Source organism: Calonectris borealis, chromosome 1 (genome assembly GCF_964195595.1).
Source record: "Calonectris borealis chromosome 1, bCalBor7.hap1.2, whole genome shotgun sequence".
In the NCBI taxonomy this organism is placed as follows: Eukaryota; Metazoa; Chordata; class Aves; order Procellariiformes; family Procellariidae; genus Calonectris; species Calonectris borealis.
In genome coordinates this window covers 39263174-39281688 of record NC_134312.1, presented here as the reverse complement: position 1 = coordinate 39281688, position 18515 = coordinate 39263174, and positions in this window count along the sequence as shown.

The window sequence follows — 18515 nt, the reverse complement described above, 5'->3', positions numbered from 1 at the left end:
ATGACACAAAACTGGGAGGAATGGCAGATACACCAGATGGTTGTGCTCCATTCAGAGGGACCTCAACAGGCTGGAGAAATGGGCAAACAGGAATCTCCTGAAGTTCAGCAAAGGGAAATGCAAAGTCCTGCACTCCTGTGGGGAGGAGTAACCCCATGTACCAGTATTTGCTGGGGGCTGACCAGCTGGAAAGCAGCTTGGTAGTGAAGGACCAACCTGACCGTGAGCCAGCAATGTGCCCTTGTAGCAAAGCAGCCAACAGCCTCCTGGGCTGCATCAGGCAGAGCACTGCCAGCAGGTCCAGGGAGCTGATCCTTCCCCTCTGCTCAGCCCTGGTGAGACGCACCTGGAGTGCTGGGTCCAGTCCTGGGCTCCCCAGTGCAAGAGAGACATGGACATACTGGAGTGAGTCCCACAAAAGGCCACAAAGATGATTATGGCCTTGGAGCACCTGACATACAGAGGGTGAGGGTGAGAGAGCTGGGGCTGTTCAGCCTGGAGAAGAGAAAGCTCAGGGGTTAATCTCATCCATGTGTATAAATACCAGACTGGTGGGAGTAAAGAGGACAGAGCCAAACTCTTCTCAGTGGTATCCAGTCAAAGGCCAGGAAGTTTAAGCATAAGAAGAATCTTTTTTACTGTGAGGGTGGTAGAACCACTGGCACAGGTTGTGGAGTCTCCACCCCTGAAGATATTCAACGCCTGACTAGGCACGGTCCCGAGCAACCTGCTCTGGTTGACCCTGCTTTGAGCGGGGTGGGTTGGACTAGGTCATCTCCAGAGGTACTTTCCAACCTCAACTATTGTGTGATTGATTGTTTTTCCTGGAACAGGACATATGGAAAAAGTTAAATGCAAAGCAGGTTGGCAAGGCCAGGGCTTACAACGCAACATACACTACATCCTCATTGCCAGAGGCGGGAATGCCTGCAGATGTCAGATGAGGTCATTCGTGGATTTTTAGTATTGTCAGCAATTTCGGCACATTGGCATGTAGAAATATTGGTTAGGGGCTTAAGTTACATCAAAAATCATTAGGTACTTTCAGATACTTTCGAGTATTTTTCCTTATATCTGTTTTAGCTGCTTACTTATAGAGACACCTTTTGCAAAGATGAAAGTTTTAAGTAATTCCAATTTTTTAAGTCTCTTTCTAGTTAATGCTCTAATTTTATTTCTATTTCAATATCAGCACAAAAAGGCAGTAATGTCAGACTAATATTTGCGTAATTTGCTTTTTTCATTACATTGGTAATTGCGTAACCCTTTGCAACTGATTTACAAAACTCGTTTTTGTGCAAACAAACCAGTTATAAACACTAATTAGAGTATTGTATTTTAGCAGCACACGAAAAATAAAATTTTGAACTTGCGTACCTATATCAGTCCAGAGCTTACAGCCTCAGCATACTGGGAAACGGTGTCTTTTTGTTTTGGGGGTAAGTTACAGGAACAGGAAAAGGCAAGATAAGTAGCCCCGGGAATTCTGCTGTCCCGTGGGGTTTGTATGTCTGCTTGGCACAAGGATGCTGGCACGACCCAGACTCTACCGATCATCTGCTAACTGTAAGCTTGTTTGGTGTAGGTCAAGGATCTGAGATAGAACCTTAAAAATGTTATCTTCTAAGGGAAATGGAGAAAAATTTCCTGCCTCCTCAAAACATTAGATGGCTAAATCCAAAGGCACACAGACATATAACATGGGCGACAGGTAGAATGCAGGTTCCTACACCCACAAACACAATTCATAAAACTCCCACCTTCCCTTTTGGTTATTTGGAAGGCTGTATCTACCAAAGTGCTTATCTATGATCACTTAGATACCTACATTTCTGATGCTGAGCATACACGGAATTGCTGCCAACTTGCCTAAACTAACTGTGTTTGTGTTTTATCTGATTGCCAAATCTGTTTGGGATTGACAGAGCAGGTAACCTGAGTCTTAACTTCCTGCAGGGCCCATTTCTAGCGGCAGGCTCAGACGTCCTCCTCTCCTGCTGGAGTCCGCCACTGTGCCAACGTGAGAGATTCATGGGGCCACAAACAGAGCAAGCGGAAGGGACTGTGTCTTCTGCACTGTCCTAAGGAGGATCCTCCCCTGCGAGGCTGACAAATGGCTACCGCTCTGAGGCAGGGTGTCCTACTGGTTTTTGTTAACATTTGTTAATAAAAGTGCTAAAATGCATCTAAAAAAAAATCAATTGTTGGTATACTCCTTATGTCTCATCTATGAACTTTCTGATCTGATGTTCAGCAATGTGACAAATAGCTTTCAAGATGAGGCACCTTTTTAATAAAAGGAAAATAAAGGAAGAGAAAATGAAAGAGCAGTGTGCAGGGAAGATAATGCTGTATAGAGTGCATCTCTGGTCTGCCCAGTGCTCAGTCCTGACAAGATCGGTATCACATTTTTAATGAAACTGCATCATATTTTAATGTGCCTTGTACACATTTATGTAACCCTTAGGAGAAATACCTCAGTCTCAGGCACGCATTGGTGATGGGTCCATCTAAAAGGATCAGAACCTACTCTTCCTTCCTCTCAGGTGGCACAGGCAAATACTACAGAGCCACCAAGAACAACGTGGTAGGCTCAAGCATTTTCCATCTATTCAGAACGATATGGAAGTTTCCAGGGCTTGAATGACCAGAAACCTGTAGAAATTGTAATATCGTACTATTATCAAATTTAATGGGTCATTTTGGATTCTTATTTGCAGGAGATACTCTCCTTGTCATTTTCTAAATCTCTTTTTAATCACAAACATGTATGTGAACATGGATAGTGAGTGTCAGTCACTGAGGAAAAAAAAACCCAGAGTTTGAAGATCTTAAAGCTGAGGCATCTCTTGTAACTTAGAGGTAATTGTTGGTGCAAATCTGCAGTTACTGAGAGACATTCCAGCCCTCCAGAACTGAAGCCTCAGCTCCACCATCTGCATATTTCTCCTACCCAGCTTTAGGGAATAAATAAGAAGAGGAAATAAAAAAATTAATCTCTTCTTTAGAACACTCACAGAATAAAACCTTTCCTTGGGAATATTATACTTCTTTTGCTTTCAATTAATTCTAGGGTGTTATTATACATGCTTCAGATGACCTCCATGCTGCAGCATCAAGTAAGGAGAAAGGGTGCCTCCTCGAAAATCAAGATTCGATTCATTTAAAATTCTCTGGGAGAAAAAGCTGTAGACAGAAAAGAACTGGCAGGAAGTTTATATGCTGATGGTGTGATATATTCACCATAAAATGCACATCTAAATCAGGTGACCGCTTTCTTCCATTACTAGCATTAGGATACACAGAAGCAGTTGTTCAGCGTAAAACAGCTCATGTGAGTAAGAGAATGCAATTAAATTAACTTGAGCCAGGCACCCATGCAAGCTTTTCCTGTAGCACAGAAATGGGGAATTAGAGTGTCATTGCCTAAAAGGATTTATTTGTGAAGTCTTGTATAAGGCAGAGAGAAGCATACATATTCCACTCAATGATGCAAATATTGTCAGGTATTTAATATGTAGTATACTTATTCCTGAGAAGCCAGCGATATTTAGAAAAAATAGGACTTATGCCTCATTTTTGAAACACATTTCTGGAGCATATCCAAACCAGCAGCTGGGATTTTATGACTCCTGCAGGACCCTGAAAAATCCCATGTTCAGTCCTAAGGAATTTTTACTCACATTCAAAGTGATGGCACTGTAAAAAAAAATAGCTAGAAAATGGCTTATTGTGGACTGAAGAGTAGGGCAATCTACTACTTCATTCCTCTGACCTGCAATTTTGCAGGACTCCAATGCTAGCAAAAAATCGGCTGGAGAACCAGAACTACAATGTTAAGGCTCAATGTTTGTATTTTTTTCATTCATAATGGAAAGGCTAGGAGTAAAAGCTGGACATCAGCGGTAGTAGGTAAGATTTAGGACATGGATGACACACAATCATCTGAAGTTTTATTTCATTCCATAGCACTTTAAAGCCCAAGTTTCTTTTAAGAAATGGCAGAGGTTAGGAGAGTAAGTGCCAAAGTAATTTTTTAAAAGTAGCTATATGGCTTCTAAACTACTTCATTGCCTTGAAATCTGTTTCCTGGCTGTGTATTCTCCAGCAACTCTTGGGACAGTTTTCAGCACCTGCTCCTTCTGTGGGTGCCTGCTGGGCTGAGCAGCCGCAGAGTCTTGCTCCTCTCCGCAGAGTCTTGCTCCTCTCCATGTCCTCTGAGCCTGCCTCGGGCAGTGCGGTTGCTGTGCCTGCACGCCCCAAAGGCATCTCCTGGAAGCTTTGCCCTGTGAGCAAAGAATCTGGCTGGAAATCTTTTATTTTATAATGGTTAGAAATTCACATGCACACTCACATTTTTCTTTAGAAATACCAACAAAAAAATCCCTAACATTATTTAAGTAAAGGGACTATGAAAGGAAGAATATTAGCATAAACATGTCTCTTCTTGAAGAACGGGCACAAGACTGTGGTTCAAAGATGCAGGAAATCCAAATTTAGTACCCCCAATAATGAAACAAAAATATCAGTGGTCACACAATTCAAACCAGACATCAACCCATTCTGACACTTCATAGTTGGTAAAATGTTTAAGGTTTGTTATCACTGTGCCATTGGATTTTGTTCTAGATCAGGTATCACCTGTGCTCTCGCAGGCAGCAAGAGAGTTGCCAGCATCTGAGACTCTTAATTCAGCAGAAATCCGGGATATGCCTACTCCGCGTTTGGATCGCGCTGGTACTGCCACGCGCGACTGCAGTGTTACCGATGACAGGACCAGGGCCCAAGTGCAATCAAGGAAAGGCAGTAGCTGCAGCTCTCATCAACGGAATTTTAATCAAGGGGTTTTCATGAGTATCAAGACACACATTCTGCTTTACGTGCTGGCGCGAAGTCAACACAGAAAAATGCTGTGTCAGGAAACTGTCATTATGTTTACAGCAGAAATTAAATCCAGGAAACCCTTCAAATACTCATCTGAATGAAGGGTTCACGTGTAGTTGTTTGACCATGTAAATTTACATAATTTCTATAAATATGAGGAAATGAGATACAATACAAAAATAATCACAACGTAACTGTTAGGCAGAATGAAGCTCATACAGCAGTCCACCCCAAAATGTGCCTCAGAAAAAAAAAAACTTCACTTATATTACTATCATTATTTTAAAATAACATTCAAACCTGCCACTTCGAATTTTTATAGTGTTTTTTTCCTGTAAAAAATAAAAGGAATATTTAATCGCCGCAGCATTAGTCTCCTATTAGGACATGGCTGTGTCAGAAATAATTTTAGCCGTGAGATTCAAGGTCTTTTGGTCAAAAGGTCGTATGGAATTGGCTGTAATAACGACAGAAATCCGACCTGTCACAACAGGGTCCTGGACTCTTTATGGTGCAAATTCTGGTTTATTTGATCAAAGGGCTGTCAGTGCCGTTCCTTGGGAACTTGCCTGTATTTTAACTCTTTATTTCCTAGCTTGCCCACATGTGGGTGCAGGCAAACTCGCCAGTCGGGAATTGCGAAGGGAAGGGGACGAGCCCCATTTTAATGCTGCATCGGTGAAGCAGGAGCCGCTGGCCAGGGCGGGATGGTCGCACACGGCAGCCAACGCCGTACCCCGCATTTCGGGCGCCCGGAGGGGCCAAAACCCAGGTCCTTCCACAAGTCGGGAGACGGCGACCCCGCGGCGCGCGTTTCACGCCCCCCTGCCGTCTCCGCAGCCGTTAACACGCGTGTCACCGCCGCACCCACAGCCCCCCCCGCTCCTCTCCGCCCGCGGCGTGGACACGGCGGGGCGCGGAGCGGCTCCCCGCGGCCTGCGCCCGCTGCGGCGGAACCGCGCCCGCGCCCCGGCCCGCACCTGGCGGCCAGCCCCCCCCCCGCCCCGCCCCGCCCCGCCCCGCCCCGCCGCCTCCCGTCCCGCCCCACCTGGCCTCGCCGTGCCTGAGCGGGGCCGGGCCGGGGCCGCCCGCGGGCCCTCCATTGTGCAGTCGGCGGCTCGGGCGGTCCCACCTGCCGGCAGCGGGGAGGGCCGGGGCCGGGCGCCCCTCCGCACCTCCCCCTCCCGCAATCCCCTCGCCTCCCCTCCTCCCCCCCCGTCCCCGGCTGAACCGGGGCGAGCCCGCCCCGCGCCCTCCCTCCCTGCCGTCCCCCAAGCCGGCGGAGCTCCGCCGCCTCCCCTCCCCCGTCCTCCCTCCCACCGCGCGGCCGCCGCCCCTCCGCCGCTGCCCGCCGGAGCCTCCGACTTCCCCCCGAGCGCGGGTCGCCGCCGCCGCCACCGCCTCGCCCTGCCATGAGCCGCCCCCCGCCGCCGCCGCAGCAGCGCTGAGCGGGGAGCGCGGAGCCATGCCGGGCTGGAAGAAGAACATCCCCATCTGCCTGCAAGCCGAGCCGGAGCGAGGTGAGCGCGGGGCACCGGGGGCGGCAGTCACCGCGAGGGGAGGACGGAAGGAGGGCGGGCGGGGGACTGCCGCGCCGCCGGTTACCCCCTCCCGCCCCCAACCATCCCTGGGGCGCGGCGGCAGCCGCCCCGCGGGTGGACGGGCGGGCGGCCCCGCGCCTTCCATCTTGCTCCGCCGCCGCGGCGGGAGCGGGGGGCGCGCGGGGCGGCGGCGGCGGCAGGAGGACGGCACCCGCGGGGGGCACCGGGCCGCGCTGCCGGCAACTAACTTTTCTCCGCGGTGCCGCCGCCCGCGCTCCCCCGGGCAGGGCTCCCTAAAGCCGGGGGGGCGTGAGCCGCGGGAGGGGGGGGCTCCGAAGTGACTTCGCGAAACTTCCCTGCGTGGGGCTCAGCCACCGGGCTGCCACTCATGGCGACGGGGGGCGAGGCTGGACCCGTCCCGCACCGGGTGGCGCCGGCACGGCGGAGCCGCGAACGCCGCCTGCGAACCGGTAGCGATCGCGCCTTGCCGCCGAGCTGCGCCCGGAGGAGCTGCCCCGCCGGTCCCGCCATCGGCCTCGGAGCGGCCTCGGGTCCGTGAACCCCAGCGTAGGGGTCGGTACTGGCCGAAGGCCGGTATTTTCTGGTCACTTTTAAAAATAAACATCCTGTTTATTCTAATAAAAAGGTAATTTTGCCATTTCCCCGTCATGGGAGGTTGGCGTGTCACTGCTCTATCCTCAGTGAGTCAAAGGAAAAAAGGCTGGTACACCATTTACACTTGGGAACTTTCAGGCATGCCCGTCGTCTTACATCCTTGATTTACAGGTCGTTAATTCCGTGGTAGCGTACGGAGCCCTGAAGTAGGACGTTTGGTTTTGGTTGCCACCGTATTGGAGAGAGAGCTGTACTGCTAAATTCACCGAGCATTAAAAAAGAGGAGGTTTTGTTTGCTCTGTGGAAGAAGTATTTTACCCTTGCTTTGGAGGTGGAGGTCTGTTGCAGAACTGCTGCTGTGCTTCTGACTAGTAAATCCTACCCCTAATGGGAAGTTCATCGCAAACATATGACATCATAAAAGTAGTCGCTGAAATGGGAGCAGCTATTTTAGCTTTGAAAAGCTAGATTTTTAGTCTTTCCTCTTAGTAAATACCATCATTACTAAAATCTGTGGTCATATTTCTTTATGTCAGGAATCTGTGTAGCAGGGGAATCGCAGAAATAGCATGGATGACAGTTGTCAGAATATATCAGATGCTTTTACAGATGAGGAAACTTTAGAAAGGGTCTAATCTGGCTATGTCAGAAACTGGAAAGATTTTCTCATTTCATTCTGCATATAGGTTATGTCATGAGCTGTAGCATGCGGGCTTGTCTTTATTCGAAGTAAACAATGGTAATGGTTTTGCTCTGATGGGTTTAATGCCAGTTAGAATACTGATTTGTTAACAGTTCCTGTTTATTCCTACTTTCTATTTAATCTCTTTCATCTTCATTGTGAAGCTAGTTAGATTTATATGTTAATAGTCTTATCACTGATGCTTTTCTTTATTGTATTTCCACTGCGTAAATAAAAAACCTCTTCTGTGCCTAAAGTAAATGATTACCTTCTAAAGTATGTTGCATTGTATATTGCTCAAGTTTAGCTAGTAATTTAGCAGGATTCCAGTTACCGGAACTTTTCTGCTTTAGACTCGGAAAAATATTAAACAGTCAAAATAGTTAATCAGCATTGAATTTAATAGTCCTGGAGTATGAAGAATAGATGAAATAAAGCTTTCAAACTAGCCAGAAAAATGGCTAGTGCAGTAATGAAATGAAGGTGCATCTTTAGCTAATGTAGGAGTTTAGTATGGCATTGAGTTAAAGGCAATTACAGATACAGTTAAATTCTGGTTCAAAGCCAGTTGTGCTAACATCCCCCTCTGCTGTTGCTAGAAAATATTTCCATTCAGTTACTCTGCAGAACATTTTATGTACATTGTGCTATCCGAAGGCTTTGGTGAATGTAAATGCTGTTATTTTAAACTAACATTGTAACCAGTAACTTTCTATGATTTAGATATGGAGTAATATTGGATGTGAAATATCTAGTTACAAAAATTGTGTTTGTCACGTATACAAGCACACTCATATATAGGACATAAAATATCCATTTATCCATCCACCCCAAATGCATATGTATATTGGATAATAATACTTACATAGAATATAAGAATAAAAAACATTTCATGCGTGTGTATTTTCTTTGATTTTATGTACTTGTAATCTGATTGCTTAAACTAGTGTTTTCTTCTAGTGAGAGGAGCTAGTCTTTATTCAACCCCATGAACAGCCAGACTGACTAATAGAGATTTCGCTGTATAACAACACAAAACTGTTCAGTTAATTTGGTGCTGAAGTTTCTTGGTGGTGGATACTCCCAAAGCAGACTATAAAAATGAAAAAAAAAAAACCAAAATCAAAACAAAAAACCCAAACCAGAAGAAAAACCAACCACAAACCAAACAAAACCTCAGAAAACAAATGAGTAGCTAAATAATCCTGGTTCATCCATGTGCCTCCTGCTGGCTTTTCCCTTCAGTCTCGGCTTTGTTGTATCCACAGTCTGTACACCCCTTCTCTGTCATAATAAACAGTTACTGTGCAGCTTAAATTTCAAGTCTAGTTGTAGCAGCAGGTTTGAACTGGAAGAGAAGAGGTTGCTGGAGGTGCTGGGAAAACTGGGAAGGCAAGGATTTCCCTATGGTGAGCCACAGCTGGTTTGTACAGACCATCTTTCCCCATACTTTTTCCCTTCAAACCTCACAGGCTTCCTTTTAGCCTCTCCTTGGGAACTCTGCATCATGTGCATGCACCTATATAAAGCTGATCAGGCCTCTATGTCCTCAGCTGTGGAAAGAAGTTGTGGGTGCTAAGATGGAAGCTTGAGAGGTGGGTGGATTTGTTAGAGAGGCTGCATGGAAATCTCACTGCATCCCTGAGGCAGCGTGAAAGGTTCACTGGGTACTGATACTCTTGTCTCCGTCCAAACCAATGCAGCATTGCTTTGGGGAGCACTGCAAACGCTGTTGTATCTCCCCTGGTGCTCAGTTCATCTTGCATGTCAGGAACTGGATGGTGCTGCTACTGCAGCAGCATGTTTCTGGTGCGAGGGCTCAACTCAAAAAGCTATCTGTGGAGCTTTGTTGTTTTGACGTGAGGAGCTGTCGGGATATTGCAGTCATATCCTTGTGCAGACACACTGGGTTTGCTCCAAGCAGGGTTATTTTAGTATATCAGTATCCTTGTTTGCCCCTTCCTTGCTTCAGAGCCCCCCTTCCATGTTGAATGTCTACTTCAGAAAGTCCTTGACTCAGCCTATCTTTGTTGTTCCTACAAGTCATGTGCTGAAGTGGAGGTTATCCAAAAACTCGACAAAACCAGAATTTTGCTAATGGAAATTGGCTGGTCTTACTGAAATGAGGTAACAGAGACGTGGTCAACGCTGTTGGCTCACCTTGGCAATAACTGATACCCTGAGTGAAGGAGAATAACCTGGGTTAACGTTTCAAGCATCAGAGCGCGCTTCTGCACATAGGTTTAGCATTTATGAGGGCGCTTTGTTGTGGAGAAGATTGTCTTCCAAGGGGTGGCAATCAGTGGTATTTCAACAAGTATTTTTAGATGTCTTCACTGCGGAAATTATGTGGAATACTTATGTTAACTAAAAATCGTATTGTGCTGTTTTTTAGAGACTAAAACTATATTTAAAATATGAAGTGGATAGCTGCTTTTTTGTGCATACTGCAGCGCAGTTACTGGGTTTCTACTGCCTGCTCTGTAATCGAGCAGTGCTCTGCAGTGGCTGTGCCGCTTCTGGCTTCCACCGCCACGAGTATCACAAGGAGTCCTCTCCTTTAGAGGACGGGAATTGTGCTCTGTGTAGAGTAAAAGAACTGTAACGTTCACCTGATGCAGTAAACCCTGTCATTTCAAAAATGACATGTGAAGACTTACCAGTGTAAGACAGTGTTGTTAAAATTCAGGGCACATTCCCCGCCTCCCCAATTTTCTGCCTAAGATGCTAAATCAAAGCTTGTTATAAACTACCTAAAACACTTTTTGAGGTGACATCTGAGCAAATACTTACAGAGAAGAAAAATGTTCCTGGAATTAATTTTGTTCAATATCCCTTCCAGTCAAGTTAAATGAAGGCATTTTATTTCTGAAGGCATAGGAATTTCTGTTTCAACTTTATAGCTGATCAAGTTTGACAGGAGTACAGAAAATAGTATTTGTATATCTTGTATGTTCACTATGGGAGTGCTTGAGATCCCTTAATGTACATGGTTATTAATTTTAAGAATGCATCTAAGTATGCTTTGGTCTTGATATAAAAAAAAAAAAAGGTGTTATGCCTTCCACAGTTGTTCTGCCTCTATTCTCAACACGGTAGCCGGTTACATGGAGGAAGAAGGAAAGACTGTATTTTTATTTTCTGCTCTTCCATTCACCTTCACAATTCTAGACAGTCAGGGAAATTAGGTGGACTTAGGAAGTATTTTAAAGGAAACATAAGGAAATGTTTTAAAACCCGGGACTCAAGGGGTACGCAAGTATTTTTTGAATCCTGCCTCAAATACAAAACTCGTGTGTTCTCATGGAAGATGTTCTGACAACAAGCATCTATCCCTGAGGTTACTGCTGCGTGAGCTTGTCTGCTCATCTTGAGCTGGAAGAGAATCAGTTTCTCAGATAAGGGAGAGGTATGGGCCCGTTATTGAACTTAATCGTGTTGTTGTGGCATAGCAATTTATATCTGATCAAATAAGCCCACTTTAACAGAGGATATGCTTCATACTTTTTCCAGGTGCGTGTTAAAAAATTAGCTTATATTTTTCAACACAAAAGGCTGAGGATAACTGTTCATTGTCTTTTAAGCTCTGGCCTAATAAGGCAAGAGGAATCTCTTTCTTCTTGAGCTTAAGTGGGTCCTCGGAAACCAAAGAAAGTAAGAGCTGGAGACATAGTCCTTGCATTTAGCTGACTGATTTGTAAACTTTGGGATGTCAAAAAAGTTTGGGATTGGAAACCTTGTGCAAAGGCTTTCTGTCTGTCTTTATCTGTTTTCTCACTTGTGTCACATGCCTCCTGAAAAGTTAAAGTATAAACTAGATGGTAGAAAACCTTTTGCGAGGAGAGGATGTGCTTACAGTGGCAGCCCTAAGAATCATGACTGGGTGTTGGGGGCAAACATTTGGAGAGGTGCTTGGAAGATCATCTCTACCGCAGTGAAGGCATTGCCTAGACTTAGTGTGGAGTCCAGGCAGATATTTAGTGAGTGAACAATTGGGACATTTGGTCAGTTATGCTATGAAAAGCATTCTGTAGTTGCTTACATTTAAGGTGAAGAAGTCGTGAATAACAGTGGTAAGGACAAAACCAGAAGGAAACGTCACTGTATCTTAGCTGCTGACATAACATAAGAAGCTGGCTTAATTAGCTGCCTTCCAGTCCTCCAGTAGCATATGAAAATGTAACTGACTCCCAAATTGGAAAACACTAACAAAAAAAGATAAATTATAACAAAATACTGATCACAAATGGTATGTATTTTGTCCTTGTCAGGACTTCTGTCTCTTTTCACCTCAGTCTGACTGAACTGCATCATGGGCAGTTGGTCTTTCTCCATTTGCCAAACTGAATGCTGGTGAAGACAATTTGCCAGGTGGGATAAAATGAGCCTCTAGAGCTGGTTTTCATCAGCATGCAAAGGACACAGGCGCTGTGTCAGTTTTTTCATTCTTTCTCTTAAAACCAGCTGGGACTGGGAGGGCTTTAACACAGGGATGGAAAGCAGGCAACAATTGCTCCCTAGTGCCCTTTTAGCATGAAAGGAACTGAGAATAAGAAAAAAGCATCTACATCTCTTGTGATCTGCACAGCCAAGTTAACAGCATTTTATGACCTGCAGTATTAAAAGAATTTGATAAATGTTGCAGAATCTTCATGAAGATATGGTCTTCACTGATTGCTGGGAGATGATTGTCTACTGTGCTTGGGTCATAACCAAGGTTTTTTCCCATATAGAAAGAAAATGTGAGATACTGGGTGAAAATAAACAATTTTTGTTTTTTGCAGAGCCAAAACAGTTTTTGCTAATGTTCATCAAAAACGGAGTTAGATTTGCCAGCAATGAGTGATGACTTATTGATATGGCAGCAAACACTTTAGCTTTCCTCAAAGAATAGCAACATGTAGAATTTGAACCACTAACAATATTTGCCGCTGATGGGCACAGCTGCTTTTGCGAGTACCTGGGAGCCGTGAAGGGTATAGGCTCTAAATACAAGTTCTTGATGAGAGTTTCCTGTGCACTGAAACATTAGAGAGAGATACAACCTGAAGTGCTAATTCTGCTTTCCACTGATTCTGCATCACAAGTTAGAAGCAATGTTCTTTGCTTACTATTGAAATGTTTTAAAGAGAACACACGAAGGAAAAAGCAGGTAAGCAGGGGCTGACAACTTTGATACTGATACATATGTCACGTGGAATTTTGTTGTCTTCTCTCTTTGGAAATTACCACAGGAATCGAGAAAGACAGGTGTGACTGACACAATCTCGGTCTTTTTAGTGCCTTATTTAATTTCTTGTTATCAATGAAAATCGCCACCGAGAAGATTCAGCTACTGTGCAGGGAAAGCTGCAGAGAATATTTTAATAGTTGTACCGTCCTCTTTGCATACTGGGATCCCACAGACATTTAGGGAGTTCCACAGTTATCTCCCTAAAGTTTAAATCTTCTCTCAAAATAACATAATTTCTTTATTCCCTGAAATATAAAGATAGAAATGTAATGATGACAGTTAAAAATAACTGTCAATGAAACTTACTCACTTTTTTTTTTACCAGTGGGATGAGACTGAAATTTTAATGCCACCATTTTGTGGGGTGCTAATTGAATATTTTGTAACTCAATACAACCATTTCCTTATTAGCCGATGGGATTATGAACATTGTAAAGTATTGCTGGAACGTGTCCTCCCAGTAACTGTCTTTCCTAGGAAGGCAGGCACTATGTAAAATGCCTATTTTTGTTTTCTGAGCCACACTATGTAGTGTAGCACTTTCTTCCTGAAGCAGTTTCACTGTAGGTGAATGTACAGTGAAATGTGATGTTTCTGTCCCACACTGTAACGTGTGACTTAACACCAACACATTTACATTTAACCAACAAAATGAAGAAGAACATATCGGTGACTGGAGCATGTGTTTAAGTGAGCCAGATCTGAGATGATTCCTCATGTTTCAAGCCTTTTGTTTCTATGGATATCAATTAGTGAGACAGAAATAATGCCAGCTTTTCTGCAGTTGCCTGTGATGGAGACCAGGTGTTCCACAGTCCAGTGCTTGTTTGTCAGTTTAGCTGCTTCTACAGCAGGACAATATTCATGAGAACAATTTTTTGCAGGCAAAGAAATTAAGAACAATAACTGGTGCTTTTTTGGGGGGTATAGTAATAGCTAACATCGCACCAAATCTTTTTACAGTGGTCAAAAATGTCTGTGGGATAAACGTGTTCTGCATAGGCAGGAAGAAAGAAGGTGCATTGGGTCCTCAGGGTAGTGACTGCCTGTGGTTCAGAGCAACGGTGTTTGCTGATGGGAGGCCTTATTGAAAGTTGTTATTAAAATAGCAGTAACACACCTGTGGACTATTTGGATAATATTATTCTTTTCTATTTGGATTATCGTCTCTGTGGACCAGATACTGTGTCCTTTGTACTGCTGTCGCAAAGAGGAGCTTTCCCTGCTGCTTCTGTCTTTCACCGTCATTGCCAGCAATGAGCTGGTGCTCACAGGTGCTGCCTCTCATGTGGAAAGTTTTTTTGGCATCTGAGCGAAGCCAGGATAGTTCCAACAAGTGAGTTGCATCAAGTTCCCTGCTATACTCTGCATTCTCAAAATCTCTTTAAAGCATTGTTAACTGGCAGGATTTTGTCCTCGCTTGTACCCACGCTCCTCATGACAGGGTTGGAACCTGATGAGACTGTTGTGGAATAAACACACCATTTTACTAATCTGACAAAAATTTAATTTCAGTGGCATTTTCAGTGAAGTACTTGGGTTGATTTTGTGTTAGGAATGGATTATTTACACAGCAGTTGGGCAGAAAGTGGAGCGGTAGTCACACAGAAAATACTCTGGGGAGTGAAATTCACTGCCTGGTAAATGGATGCAACTCTGCTGGATTCTGGAGGTTAATTCACTTGTGCCAGCAAATTTACTGAGCCCTTGTAGCTGTTAGTGGAGGCCGTTTCTTAGTCCAAGGTCTCTCTTGAAAAGTCAAAGAAAACTATTGCCCAAAAATATGTTGCCTCCTTCACATGTATCTGCCAGTTTTATTCTTTAGTATTTTTACATTTTCTGGTGGTTTTGTAAATATTGCAATGTTTTTGAATGCGGTGAGAAGGTTTGAGCCTGAGCCTTTTCAAAATACCTGATTTATTTGATAAAACTTCTGATTTTGTGAGGAATATACCTGCAAATTACTTGACTTTTTTTTGTAATACTAACCTTTCCCAAACCAAACAAACAGTATATAAGATACAGGCTTTAAGTAAACTGTGTTGTAAAAGGTTCTACGTACGTCATGATTTGACAGGACCAAGGAAATGCGTCTCCTCTCGTAGAGAAATATATTTTGAAATTATAATTTGTGGTGCTTTTAACTTCACCTCTTCCTAGGACTGTTTGCAAAATGTGCAGGAGCCAGATAAACTGGCAGGATTTGCATGTCAAAAGTGAAGCAGTTGATGAAATGCTTTCAGCTGGGGTGTGGGCGTCTGTACGGAGAGGGGAGACAAAGAATGAAATGGATAATGTGTAAGCATAATTGAGTAGCTTTATACTTGTAGCTCTTGTGAGTCAATAACTTACTTAATTCAGGAACCTTTTTAGTAGCAAAAAAATCCCAAACACCCCCCTCACACCTCAAGCACAAAGTGTTAAAATACGACTGGTGTTTTTTGTGTGTTCACATCTTGTAACTTAAGCTTCATGTTGTCTTGATTTGAATCTTATAAGGCTTTAGTATTCCCAAGCTTTCCTGTCATTACAATTGCTGACAAAAATGATGCGCTAACTCAGGCTTTTCTTACGGTCTCTCTTATTTCCTATGTCTGTCTTGAATGTACTAACCCTAAAGGTTTTGAAATTTCCTATCTGCCGAAGGTGTTGCTTTCACATGTCCACAGATTCAGGCATGTGCTGGTACCTATATTTATGTGTTTGTTTAAAAAGCAAAAAAATCATGAATACTATGTATTGTATTAGTTCATCATTCTGCTTAGACACATTTTGGATGTGTTCACTGCTATTTATTTAAATATTTAGTGTGAACTTATTCTTGCTTTTCAGAACACTTTAATATGAAAAGAGCCTTAATTTTCAGATGACTTGCCCTCTGTCATTAAGTATAAATTTTTCAAACTAAGGAAAGAGGAAGGTTCAGTTGCTGGCCCTATATTCTATTTTCTGCTTTCAGCAAAGATCAGGGTAGTAGGTAAGTAGTGCCTGAAGCCATATTCCTATACATGTGTTTCTTTTTTGTAAAGTTATTGAAGTAATTTTAAAAAACACAAACTCTGAGAATTTTATGATGACCTCCCCAGGTAGGGGGAGGTATTTATTCCTTAAATATAGGAAACATCCTTGTAGGTGGGTTATGGAGTTCCAGGTCATCTGAAAAACTTGTCTTTAATATTTTTTCTTTCCCAGCTTATAATATACATCAGGCTAGTTTTGACATTTCTTTCCTTTTCCATCACTCCTTGCTTTTTTCTGATCTTACTGGGGTTGGCGGTATTTTTTTCTGACCCCTTTTTTGTAACTAGGCATATTTAATTTTTCTTTAACTGCAAGAAAGAAGTCAGCGTAAAAAGAAAAAAATAGCATGAAGGGCCTGTTCATTGAAACTGAACAACTCTTTGGTGTTTAGGCTGATACTCTGAAGAAAAGTATTGAAAAGTAGCCTTTAATTGACTTGTTTCAAGTGTTGCTTATTATTTCCTTAGTGCTAACTGCCTGTAATAATTACATAAAGTGCCTTTTTGTAATTTGTACGGTTTTGCTTTAAATTATTAAAATGAAAATTCAGTCTGTTTATGTGAAACTTCTAAATGTCCTAATTGGCAAATTCTGGATTTTACGCGAACGCACTGTAATTTTCTGGGGAGTTTATACTGAATTGTAGATTATTCCTATACAATTAGGATACTCAGGGTTGTAGTTACACACATTTAAGGGTTTGCAAGGTTAAAGGTAAGCATTTTCATGATATTTAAAAATATACCTTTTGTGGCATGCCTTAATAGTAAAGTACAATACACAGGGAGCACAAGTGAAGGTCCTTTCCTGGGATTGTTCTGAAGTCGTGGTTTGTGGCAGTATTCTTTAAAAAGAACAATTTTTAGCCTATTGTAATGAATCTGGGTGTTCAAGTTCAAACGCATAAATTATCTTATTTGCATATGGATTCCAGTTGATAATCAAATATTAGTCATTTTGCTTCAGTCAATAGCACACTAAGGATTAAAAGAAAAGCAAAAACTTGTCATGAATTGATAATATGTCGAAGAGATCTGCTTATCAGCAGAATATGCATGTGAAAGACCTGAACCAGCAAACTGTCCTGCACGGAGTCCCTAATCCAGCAAAGTATTTAAAAATATACACACGTTTTTCTGGATCAGATCATAACACTCAGTAAACTGTTAGGCTCTAACTGTATGAATGGATAATGCGTGTGGTCCCAGTTCGTTTGATGCTAATCTTAAAAAGATCTCTAAGACAAGGCCACTGAAATCTTTGCTGCTTATGTGTACGGATACTTGAGAATGATTTCAAAAGGATTATTCAATGTGCTTAAATTTAGGCTTATAACTTTTATGCTTAAGTGGATCAAAGGATAATTCTAAAAAGAAACTGTTTATTTTCTTTAATTAAAGATCATTCTTGTGATATGTGCTAATATCTGTTTTGTGGGGGAAAGAGAAAGCCAGTAAAAGGGATTTAAAATATCATACATTTTCCCCCTCTCTTTTTATTGAAAGCCTTTTTTCCCCAGAGAACATGTAAAATAGATTTTTCTTTGGTGGTATTCCTTTGCTTATTCCTCATATTCTTTGTTGGAAGAAATTAAATGTGTTTGACTGCAAGATTCTTGATACTCTCTTTTTTCTGGTGGAAAAACATCTTTTCATTTCCGCTCATTGAAAAATGTTGCTTCGTGAATGAAAGTAACGTGCAAAAAATGTATACTCAGAGCCGGCAGTTTTATCACCAAAAGTGACACATACCGTTTACTCAAACAGGTCTGAGATCCCCCTGCGTTTTCAGAGTTGCCTGATTCATTATCACAACAAGGTTGTTACGTATTACAGCAGGAGGAAAAATCTTTGGCAGAGTAAAGACATTGAGATTGTTTTTTTCCAAATTTATCTTTCGTGTGGATCCTAAAAAACACAAGCTTTTTCCCACTGCATATTTGAATATAATAGCCCTGGAAGCAGAAGTTACCACTGTATAAAATAGGGTAGCATCTTGGTTGAAATCAATGAGAATTTTCTGTTGAATTTGTTGAAAGTAGGATTTCAGTTTGTTACCTGTGCTGTTGTCATTTGGAGCAGCTACAATTTTGGCTGTTGTTTTTTTAGAAGCTGGAGTACTGCATTGAATGCAATGAGAGGATCACCTGTTGAGAAAGAGGGATTTAAACACTGTGGGGCTGTTGCTGTGAATTGGCATTGAAAGGTGTTTGGAGGAAAAATAGCAGCAATGCTATTTTTGTGCTTTGTACCTTAATTCCCAGGCAGTTTAAAATGCATGTACTTCTGGATAATCCTTACTACTTTGATTTTGTATTGCAGTCTCTCTGGTTTTGTGAACTTCTGATGTATTGTCTGTACTTTGAAAATGCTTTGCCACCTGGAAGGTGTTATCTAAATAATAATAGAAATATTAAAATTTCCAAAGAAAGTCATAAAATGCTCCCAGACAAATCTTAATGTTTTCTGCTTTGTCCAGCAGAAGAAAGAACTTTGAGTTCATTAGTGTTTCATCTTCAGCAGTGGTTTATAAACCTTAG